This window comes from Furipterus horrens, unplaced genomic scaffold (genome assembly GCF_987537825.1).
Source record: "Furipterus horrens unplaced genomic scaffold, mFurHor1.1.pri manual_scaffold_1, whole genome shotgun sequence".
Classification (NCBI taxonomy): Eukaryota; Metazoa; Chordata; class Mammalia; order Chiroptera; family Furipteridae; genus Furipterus; species Furipterus horrens.
Genome location: NW_028327171.1, coordinates 203,369,677 through 203,381,933, shown reverse-complemented (window position 1 = coordinate 203,381,933; position 12,257 = coordinate 203,369,677).

The window sequence follows — 12,257 nt, the reverse complement described above, 5'->3', positions numbered from 1 at the left end:
TCAGCCCATTTATACTGAGTGCTTGTCGATCTAAATGTTATGCAAAACAAAGTAACCCACTAATACCTCTCCTTTAGTACAAACTTTCTTAAATTGTGCTATGGTCTGTCTGCATCAGATTACCTGGGGCATTTGTGAAAATTAAAGAATCCCGTGCCCCAGCACGCCATTGATTCAGCATCTGTTAGGTTGGCCAGGGAATCAGCATTCTGTTAAGCACACCAAATAATTCTCATCATTTTAAAGTTTGAGAGCTACTTCTAGGGTTTCTTAGTAAGATCAGATGGCTCAGAGGTTAATGGAGGTATGTCACCAGGTGTTCCCTTATGTACAGCGCAGGAACTACGCCATAAACCCCTTTGTTCTTCTTAAGAGCTGGCAGTCAGCTGGTGCAACCTTTGTGGAATTGCACAGAATGTTAGCATTTGAAATAATCTCAAAGGTCGCATCATCCAGTCACTCATCAGATACAAGAATCTTTTTTACAGAAACGTAGGGAGTGGGCTGTGCGTTCTTCAGTGGGGTGGGGAAGGTAGGATAAAGGAGCAGGTGCCCAGGAACAGGGAAACAGCAAGAAGGTTTGGCCAAGCAGCTGGCAGGATTTCCAGAAGGCTGCAGAGCCCAGCACTGACTGTGATAAGAAGACACAGAGGAAGGAATAAGGAGGCCTGCAGGGTCCCCGCATGCTCAGCATCCGGAAAGAAACTCAGAAATCTAGTCAATCATTTCAGTGTTTCTGAATGACCCGATGTTGGACCCTGAGGAGGTCAGAATGGAGAATAACGAAAAGAAAATGACAATAGACAGGAAGAGAAGGGAAAACAACAAAAATACCTCAACAAGATACAGGCCAGTGCTGATTATTAGAGAATCCATGTATGTAGCCCTCCTGGATGAAAAACCCTGTTTATAAAAAGAGTAATCCAACATAGATAACTCCCTTCAAGGAGCAGCATGATGTATGGGAAGAATAAAGGAACAAGTTTCAAATTGGATCTTACCACTCAGTAGCTCTGGGAACCTATGAAGGGTCTTAATCTTACTGAGCCTCAGATTTCTCAACTGCAAATGGTGCAAATAATATTATCCTTTTCGTTGCGAGGAAGACAAATTAAATGATGTGTGAAAATATCTAGTATAGAGCTTGTACATGGAAGTATTCAACTGTTGTTACAATTTCCTTCTGAAAGAGGAAACATAAATCCTACTTAACCGCTCAGAGGCAGTGGTATCCAGTTAAGGTTAGTTTTGGTGTTCCAAGGGCAGGGTGGCCTTGAATCTTAAAGACTGGAGCCAGGTGCATGATTGCAATGCTTTATTCAGCTAATAAAAACTCACACAATCGGTAAGCGAGTGCCTTGTTTGTTAGGTCCTTGAAGTTCTCCTTAGAGCTTATCTGGAATTCTTATCAAATAATTTTGAGGCATGCAACATGGAGACAGAAGCAGTAAAACTACCTATCCCCTTGAAGGACAAGTTCAAGTTAGGCAATATTTTGATTATTTCGTATAATTATTCTTACTTTCAATTAGAAAAGTATAGAAAAAAAAAATAAAAATTGCATGTAACTCTTCCACTGAAAAACATTACAGTAAAGGGCTCTGGTTTTAGGTGAAATGGAGTAAGCACACTCTAGCCTGTCTTTCCCACTGTAGTCTAAGTGCCTGACATTAATTTTTGATTGCCAAGGCAGCCATTCAAAGACATCCACCTAGAGTAACTATATTGCCAGGTGTATGACGCTGCGGTCAGCAAAACAACTAGGTAAGAAACCAGGCTGCCTGTACCACGGAGTTTCCCTTTAGAAATCTCCAGATAACCTAGATAAGTGATCCTTTTGGGACCCTGCTTTTCCCTTCCCACACCTTAATTCCTACTCTTAGGTTTTAAATTTACCGATGAAGAGTGATCCAACGAAACCCAAACACCCCAACCTTGACCCTAATAGAGACAGGTCCCAGGTCTTCTCTCTCTCAGACCTGTGAGTAATAAATCTTGTTTTCCAAAATTCTCTGATGTTTATTTCTGATGTGTGACCTATAATCATAATAAGAACTGCAAGGATCGGTCCAACCACAATGTTGGCTCTGGTCAAATGTCTATATAAAGAACTCCTAAAACTCAATAAAATTAAAAATGAACAAACAATTTGAAGAGACAATTTACCAAAGAGGATACACAAATGGAAAGTAAGCACATGATAAGAAGCTCAATATCATTAGTCATTAGGAAAATGTAGAGTAAAACCATGATGAAATACCCTGTACTCCTATTAGAATGGCTAAAACTAGTAAAGGGCAGTCAAGGGTCCAACGTGACTCTGGATGGGGGGTGGCAGGGTGTGTACAGAGGCATATGGTGTAGATGTGATCATAACATAGTGGGCCCAAGGTGCCAGGTTCACAATCTCTGAATTATTCCATGGTATTTGCAGATTCTGATCCATGAAGTCTTACACTGTCCCCACGGCCAACACAGCTTCATTTTGAGATGCCCACTTTCTTCTCTTAGATGGTCCTTAGACCCTTGGGAAGGAGAAGGTATAAGGTACCAAAGCCCCTGCTTCAGAAGATTAAGGGATTTCTGTAGGTCGTTGCCTAAGTAGCATGAGGGAAGTTGGCATTTTTCATAAAGAGGACACCCAGTATGAGAAGATATGGGGCTTTGAGTTTTCTTCTCCTTTCTCCAAGGACAAGAACTTTGGCTATATCACCTGGTTTCCATGCCTGCACTTGCCCTTTTCTACTCCTTTCCTTTTCAGTCCAGTAGCACCTATCCCTGGTTTGCCTTGTAAAGGCATCCGTTCCTAGTTTGTCTGTATAGTCCTGGAGGCATACTCTAGATTCCAAATCCTGGTAGAAGTTGGCATTTTCTCTGTTGATTTCTCGTTATGCTGCACTGGTGTCTCTGAGAACCATCAGAACAATTACTGTACATTCAGTAATTATTCCCTAAGTTAATGTATAGGGAGTCACGGGAAGGAGCTGCATGCAGAATTCATAGCCTGAAGTTATGAAGGAAAGAGTCAAGCAGTGTCTATACAATGCAGTTATTCATTCAAGAAATGTTGATAGAATACCTACTGTATTCCTGGCACAGCTTAAGTTTAGCAAGGGATTATAAATGAGGTTCCGTTCTAGTTTGGAAAGAGACAAAAAGAAGAAAACTGAATAACCATATAGTCAAATGACGAAAAGCATTATAAAAGCAACCAGAGGAGGGTAAGGGAGACTGAGAGTGTCAGGTGCAAAGGAATGAGAGGAGGCTGCCATTTTATAGAGGGCAGTCAGGGAATGTATCTCTGGTTATGTGACATTTGGACAGAGACCTGAAGAAGGTGAGGGAGTGAGCTAAGCAGAAATCTTGGAGATGAGTGTTACAGGGAAATGCAAAAGTAGGTAGAAAGGGTTCTGCCTGAAGTGTTTGTGTCCCAGCAAGGAACAGGCAAGGTCAAGCAGGAAACAGAACTTATCTTAAATGGCTCAAACACAGAGACTAAAGAAAACATTGCTTCAGAAAGTGAGGACTGGATGTTAAAGGAACATCCAGTGGGAAGCTGCTACCATCCCTAAGGCTGAGGACAAGGTGTGGGGGATTTGTCATTGGAACCCCATAGGATATGGGTCAGGAAGAAGAAGGGCTACTTGGTGGGAACTGTGGGTAGGTAAGGGTGCAGTCACAACCCCAGAATTAGGCTAATGCAAGGAAGTGGTGAAGAAAAATGTCCCTGATCTTTCTTCCTTCTGGCCTCTGCTTTCCTACCAGTGCCTTCCATTGGCTGAATCCAACATGCCATGAGGATGCTGTCTTCAAGACTCAGACTCCTAGGGCACAGAGCAGGACAGAGGGCAGAGAATGAATCTGGGGGTTGGAAAGAGACTGTCTAGCCCTGAGAACAAGAGGAAAAATGGGTAATTGGTATGAAGAGAAAGAACAAGTAGCTTCTAGCTCAGAGGTGTTGAGTTCAACTGGCAAACCAGGTCAAACTGAAAACAAATCCCCTTCAGTGTTTCGGTGTACAGTCTGGGCAGGTGGTCTCTCCTGGGGAGGCTGCCTGGTTTGCAGAGGTGAAGTAACCAATTATATGGTCACTAGAACCAGGTTCCTGTCCCATTAAGCTATGTACACTGAGTTGTATCATTGCATTTTGTTACACCATTTTCTATACCCCCTCAATTTTCATATCTTCTCTTATGAATTAGACATAATTTTTCTTCTGCCCAGCTTGATTTCCTACACAAAACTCTTTGAGAAGACTATCATTCAATTCAGTTCAAGAGGTGGCTTGGGATTTATTCTAAAATTTAGACAAACTTGATCATGATGACAGAGGCAACCAATGAACGAATAGATAAGTGAAACAAAAAATCAATGTTAAAAATAAAAGAATAAGATGTTAGAGTTAGGTCAGAAGCATGGAAGGGATGCCTTGCAGAAGTCCCCATCCACCCACAAAGCTAGTGGTTCCAGTTCCCAACCAAGGTCTTGCTTGACACTCCCTCCAAAGGCAACATTTTCTCAAAAGGTGGTGCTGCAGATTAAGGAGAGACTTCCATGTCAGCTGGCTCTCAGCTCTCTGGAGAGTCACTCTGGCAGGTCTTCAGAGATTCTCTGACTCCAGAGCTCATCCTGGGAGTGCCAGCACATTCTGCAGACCTCAGGCAGTCCCTTTCCCTCTGGGTCTGGCGCCCAGTAGGCTGGAGTGGTCGTGGAGGGAAGGGAGTCCCAATAGACTCTGAAGTTTGCAGTGTTTGGTTGTAAGGGAAGGACTGAGGTGGCAACAAGAAAGCAGACAGAGCAGAAAGAGCAAAGCTGGAATGGAACACTCTCCAAGACTTCTCCTACCTCAAAAAATGCAAATGGGTAGTCTTCTGGCAAGGAAAAGTGGATCATGGTGATCATGTCTAGCTAATTGAGAATTTTGGGGTCTTGGGTAGGAATTTTGGTGGTCAACACAATACTCGTGGAGACAACTATTCCCCTTTTAATTTTTGAACATTTGGAAAATTGCAAAAAATGTTTTAATCTTTTTAATATTTGTTTCCTTTGGAAAACCTCTCTTTGTAACAATCCTGTGTGAACGGTTTAGGATATTCTAGAATGGAGATTATCTGCTGAGGTTTGATGAGTTGGGCTAGTGTGTGGTAAGAGTGACTGGAACTTCATTTATACTTGCAACTTACTACAAGAGAAGATAGATGTGCATGGAGAGGAGATGCCGATGGCCCATCTATAAGAAATCCCACATTCAACCATGGGTTTCTTAAGTGGTGGTTTAGAGCTCTCAAAATATATTTTAGTGTGATCGGGTGAAGACAATGAGTTCCCAGTTGGTTTATTCTTTAACAAGAAACTGCTCTTCCACTTTATGCAGTACAAGTGATGCAGTCTTCAGCGGAAGTCTCTCAGTTTCAGTTGCCCATTTGCAGAGTGGGGCCAGTGTTATCACACTGGGTGGTTGTTAGGAATAGATGAGAAAATGGCAACAGAGGGTCCTTAATCAATGTTTATAAAGTAAGAATATGTGCTGATCACGCCCTCTGTCAGGACTTCTCTAGGGAGATGATCGTGGGAAGATACAAGGAAAGAAAGAAGTAATCTTCTTGGAACAAACTCACACTCAATTCTAATTTTCATTTTCTTTTCAAAACAATGAATTAGACATCAAGGCTAAAATGAAAGGAAATAAAAATGACTGGAATCTGTCTTTCTCCGACTGGCTTATTTCAATTAGCATAGTGTTCTCCAGGTCCATCCATACTGTCACAAAAGGTAACATTTTCTTCTTTTTTATGGCTGAATAATATTCCATTGTGTAAATGTCCCACACCATATGATTTCATTCATATGTGGAATCTAGTGAACAAACTAAACTAACAAGTAAAATAGAGACAGACCCATAGGCAGAGAGCAGGCTGACAGCTAAGAGAGGGAGTAGGTTAGGAGGTCGAGGGACTGAGCAAAAAGGAAAAAGGACTCATGGACGTGGACACTGTGTGGTGATTGTGGGTGGAGATGGGTATAAAGGGACTTTGGTAATGGAAAAATACAATTAAAAAATGAAGTAAAGGAAAAACAATCCTACAATTATAAAAAAAATAAAAATGACTGGGAAGACTGATGAAAGAAAATCTACTAGAGAAAATCACAACAAATTCGCTGATGTTAGGGAGGAAGAGTGCTTGTTAGCTTGGCTTCTGCAACTCCAAAAACCTGGAAAAATATCTTTGCTTCAAATTTTTATTTGATTTATGCATTTGTCTTTAAGGCTATTTTTTCATGATCAGTTGGGAGAAGTTGCTGAAGTTGCCCAAATGTGATTTAATACTAAGGGAAGTAGACCAACTTATATGTATTAAATTTTATGCCAGGAACCTGCTAGTAAGAAGCAAGAGGGGAAGCTGATAAGAGTTGCCAAGTGGAGTTCTCTTTCTGTGTGTGTGTGTGTGTGTGTATATATATATACATATATATATAATACACACATATATACACACATCTTATCATTTTAAAATTCTTTACTCTAGAATTTTAGAAACATATACAAAGTTAGAAAGAGGGCAGAGGGCCCCCATATACATAGCTCCAACAATTACCAATTTATGGCCATTCTGGTTTCTTCTATGTCACTTTGCCTTCTTTTCCATTTCATTTGAAGCAATCTCAGATATATCACTTCAGCCCTACATATTTTATATGTATCTATTAAAGACAAGGACTCTTGAAGTGTCTAAATGCCATAATTGCATAAAAAATTAAAATTAAGACAATATAATCACATATACAGTTAGGGTTCAAATTTTCAATTGTTTCACAAGCACATCTTTCTTGTTTAATTAGGATCCCAATTATATCTACACACTTCAGTTGGTTGTGGACAGAATTTTTTTCTAACTTTTTAATTTGAAATAATTAGACACTGACAAACAGTAGCAAAAGTAGTACAGAGAAGTATACCCATCACCCAGCTTTCCCCAAAGATGACATGGTAATTTAACTAGAGTACATTGTTCAAACCAAGAAATTGATATCAGTACAATACTGTTAACTAGACACCAGATCTTACTCAGATTTTAGCACTTTTTTGCGTGCATTATTTTTCTTGCATGTCTTTGTGTATAATTCTATGACATTGCATCCTGTGTGTGGTGCATATAACCACCGCCACTGTCAAGATGTAGAACTATTGTCACAACAAAGGAATTCTCACATGTAGTCACACCCCTTGAAAGTCACACCCTCCCGTGCCTTTCTAACCCCTGGAAATCACTCATTTGTCCTACATTTCCCCAACTTTGTCTTTTGAAGTGTTATATATAAATAGAATCATACAGTATATAACTTTCTGATTTCTATGTAGTTTTAATTGCTTCTTAAGAAATTTTCCATGTGAAAGGAGAATATAGAAACAAGTACATTGGACACCTATATAATTTTATTAACCAATGTCATCCCAGCAAATTCAATAAAAATTTAAAAAGAAAGAAAATAAAATGTGTCTACTTGCCAATTTTAAACAAATAGATATTTATTCATTCAGCACTTATTTGTTTGGGATCTATGATGTGCTGGTAACTCAACGGTGTATACATACAAACTGTTTTCTTGCAATAGTGGCTGTGTTATGTTTGTTGTTTGGTATGGTTGTCAAAGTAGTGCCTACAGATCGTAAAACCATTCATTCTTTCAGGAAGAAAGGTTTTGCCTGGGGTTCAGTCTTTGATCCCTTCTCTCTCCATCCATATCTAGGATCTCCTAGCTCCACTCAGAGGATCAGTCCTATTTCAGGCTTTAGAACGCATTCTCACCTGAAACAAATGATTTGGAAGACTCTCCTGTTCTGTTCACTTCACTTGGACTTTGTGCCTGGTTCTGATAACTGAATCTGTCTTGCGTCCAGGTCAGTTTTCACCCTGTATTCCATTCTTAATAAGTAGATTTTTAGTGTCTGGTCACAGTTTTAGTCATTTGCTTAGTGTCCAAGTGCCTCGGCAGCTATGCTTGTGTTCTTTGCCTATCTAGAGTCCTTATTCTAACCCCAGCCTTGGCAGATGCTGAGACCACACCTGTCCCAGCCAGTCTGGCTGCCAGTCTGGAGATCTTAGTCTCTCCTGTTCCTGAATTTCTGGTCCCCATTGCTTGACCCAAGACTGCCCCTCAAACCTCAGTCCTCATGCCTCTGTGAATTACCATCTCTCTTAGAGCTGTTTCCTGTGCATATCACTTTCTTTCTGCAAAACTGGACATATTTATACATTTCTGGCTGGCTCTCTCCCTATCCATTGAAGGTCCAGTTTACAACTATTGGCTGTCTGGCTTTCCCTGTGCCACATGTCTAGGTCATAACCAACTATGTCCCAAGATATGACATGGTTCTTTCCTTCTTTATAAATGTCTGTCCATGAGCTGAAATGACAACAGAAGGGAACCAGGTTAGATCAGTTTCTTCCTGGGGCATGATGTGTTCCAGAAAAATGTCCAAACATGTGGGTTGGCAGAATGAAAACTGTACTGGGTGTCAAAAGACTGAGATTCTAGTCTTAACCCCATCACCAACTAGCTAGTGACTCTGGAAAGACATCCCTTCTCTGGACCTTCAGTGTATTTTACACATCTACAGAATAAGGGAACTGGTCCCTACATCCCTAGAAATTCCTAATTTCTCCCCTGGCTTTGGTATTCTAGGGTGCTGTGACTTAAACTAGATCATCTAACTGTTTCTAGACTCCACTGCTGTCACCTTAGGCTAAGTCACTATGTATTTTACTGGACTACTGAGACCTTACATTGTCCCCACTGCACACAAAAATTGTTGATACCACAAATCTGAACATGTTATCCCACTTAAAACTTTTCAGTGCCTAAACCTCTCCCTAACCTTCACCTCTGCTTTTGACCTCATGGTAAAATCTAAATTTTTAATGTGGCCTTTCATGCTCTGTCCCTGCTTCTCTCCTTCACCTCCACTTAGGGCACTGAATGCTGCATATGCCACATTATGCATTTCAGTCCCTCTGACCTTGCCTCAGGTCCAGATAGGCCCTGCTGGCCCACTGTAATTCATTGCTTAAATGCCTGTCTTCTCCATAGGGACCGTGTCTCTTATGCCCACTGCCATGCTTGTCCCATGTCAACAGTACATGACACAGTTGGTATTTATTAAGGAATGAATGAGTTGTATTGATTGGGGTATCTCCCAACAAATTAATGGTGGTTTTATTTAAAAGTTTCATAAACCCAAGTTTACTAGCTTAATTTTTTAAAAAGTGGAGAATATATTGGGAGATGTAACAGAAAGCCTATGAATGGTATGGGTTTCAGTCACATGTAGATCCAGGGATTCTAGCAAAGGGTCACCATTCCTTTCATTTCTGCTCACCACAATGACCTTTATTCTTGCCTCCAAGAGATAGATTTCCCCTCTTTCAATTGTTCCAGGATTCACATCCCTCCTATTCCTTTTCTTCAAAGGTAAAGGCCTTCTCCTTCAGCTTCAAACAAAACCTGATGAGGGGATTCCTTCTCATCTGGTTTGAATCATACATTCACATCTGGAACTGCCACTTTGAGCAGGGAGACGTGATCCTATAATTGACCCTGTCTGAGCCAATGCTCACCCCTGTGACTAGGAGGAGAGTGGACAAATACAGGGGCATCATAGTGTAGGGTTTGGAGAACAAAATCTAAACCTGGATCTCCTGGGTTAAAATTCCAGCTCTGCCACTTAGTGAGTGACTTTCAGCAAGTTCCTGAACTTCCTTGTTTCAGCTCCTCATCTGTATAGTGGAGATGGTAATAGTACTTGTCTCACAGGATTATCATGAAGGTTAAATGAGTTAATATATGTAAGCACATAGAACAGTGTAGAGAACATGGTAAGCACCAGGAAAGTATTTGTAAAATAAAATAAGTAACCAAATAATGCAATGGGGGAACTGTCTTTCAAAGAAATAACCACTTTATTCATATTGAGTAAATATCTGCTATGCAGTAGACACTGCTCATAGCTAATGGGGAGAAGACAGACAAAATTTCTTTCTGTATCATATTCCAAGTTACTATATGCTGGAAATAGAAGGGATAGTCTGCATCCTTGAAGAATCTGCCTTCCAAAGAAGTAAACTAGGTGTTATAGGACTGGAAGGAAACTAAGATGCTCACCTAGGGACTAAGATCTTTAAATGTGGCATCAAGGTCCATGGACCCTCACCAGCTGCCCTGACCAGGACAGAGCCCCAGACTGAAAAGATGGTCCCATGCACCTATATTTGGCTATGGCAAGTGTAAGAAACAGGGACCATTTGGAACACCCCTACTGTTCCATGGTCCTGTAGGGAAGCTCCTGTGTTGATCTAGAATCTGAGGCAAGGGACTACTGAGCCACTATATGCTGTACAGGCAACATCTCATTCATTCTAACATGTACCCAGGGACAAAGATAATGAAGAAATTTTTGACTGAATATAGAGGTTGGAGTAAGGGCTCACAGAGGAAGTACTTGTCCTTTCTCAAGAGGCTATTATTGCTAAAACTAGGAGACCCCTTGCTTTGTATTTCTCCTATTTATCCGTCTTCCTTTGCCTTGAGTGCTATTCTTTGGGGACATCTTGCTTTTCCTACTAGAGTGTCTTTTTGACACCAAGCATGGTCCCTGGCTCATGTCAGATGCCTAAAAAATAAAACCATTTTATGTATGTATGCATTATATGTACTTTTAAATGAACTTTTAATTTTAAGTATAGTTTTAGATGTACAGAACGGTAACAAAGCTAGTACAGAGAATTGCTGTATACCCCACAGTTTCCCCTAATGTTGACATCTTGTATTATTATGTTACATACATATGTCACAACTAATGAATAACTCTTGATACATTGTTATTAACTAAACTCCACAGTTTATTCAGATTGTATTAGTTTTTTTTTTCTTAAGGTCATTTTTATGTTCCATTCAGTGTATCACATAACATTTAATCATGTCTCATTAGGCTCTTCTTGGTTGGGACGGTTTCTCAGACTTTCCTTGTTTTTGATGACCTTGACAATGTGGAGGTGTACCAGTCAGATATTTTGTAGAATGCTCCTCCATTTAAGTTTGGCTTATATTTTTGTTATTTTGCCATGCACTGGAGTTATGGATTTTTGAGAGGAAGACTACACAGGTGAAGTACCATTCTCAACACATCTTATCAAGAGTAGATGCTATAAACTTGCTGACCTCGATCACTTGGTTAGGTAGGTTTTTCCACTATAAAGTTACTTTTTAATTCCCCCCCTTTCCAAGCTGAAAGCAAGCCATTAAGTACACTCTACACTTAAGGGGTAGGGAGTCATATTCCCTTCCTTCATAGGATAGTAGTTACATAAATATTTGACATTCTTCTGCACGGGAAATGTATCTCCTCTCTCCTATTTGTTTGTTTGTTTGTTTATTTATTTATTTATTTATTCAATTGTTTATTTATGTTGATACTTATCTTATTCTTTGGGTTATATAATTCAATACTATGTTATTTATTTTGTTTTGCTCAAAGTGTTCCAGCTTTGCCATTGGAAGTTATTTTAGTTGACTCCTATGTCTTTTTTTTTTTAATTTTTAAATTTTTTTAGCTTTTGGTTTTTCTTTTTTCTTTCTTTTTTTTTTTTAAATTTTATTTTTTGGTTATTCAATTACAGTTGTCCCATTTTTCCCCCTTTGCTCCCCCCCACCCTTCCCACCCCTTCTCCCACAATCATATCCCTCCCCTTGTCCATGTGCATGAGTCTTTTATACACGTTCCTTGACTAAACTCTTTCCTTACTTATCCCCCTTCTCTCCCTCCCCCCTCCCCCCTATTAACTGTTATTCTGCTCCTTGTTCTATTTAGTCCCATTGTTTTGTTTCTTCCGCATTTACTTACTTTCTGGCCCTACAAGGCACTCCAGATTCATCTTCTGTTTTCCCTGCCCCAGGGCTAGGATCAGCCATTCTATAGATCCCTGGTTCCTGTTGTCATATAATAGTATTAGAACCCCAAATCTGGGTGTGTTTGCTGCTATTAGAGGGTCATTGCTTCTACGCCCTCTTAGCAGTCAGAACAAGGGAATATATATGTGTATACTAACCCATGTAAACATATATTTATAATTATTTTTATATATATCCGTCCCAATCTATGTTAAGCTAAACATAAGTTTATACTGATATCTCTGACTGATCGAGTACTACATGGTTCATTGTAGCTTTACCCTCTTTCTTATATGAAATTTTCTATGCCA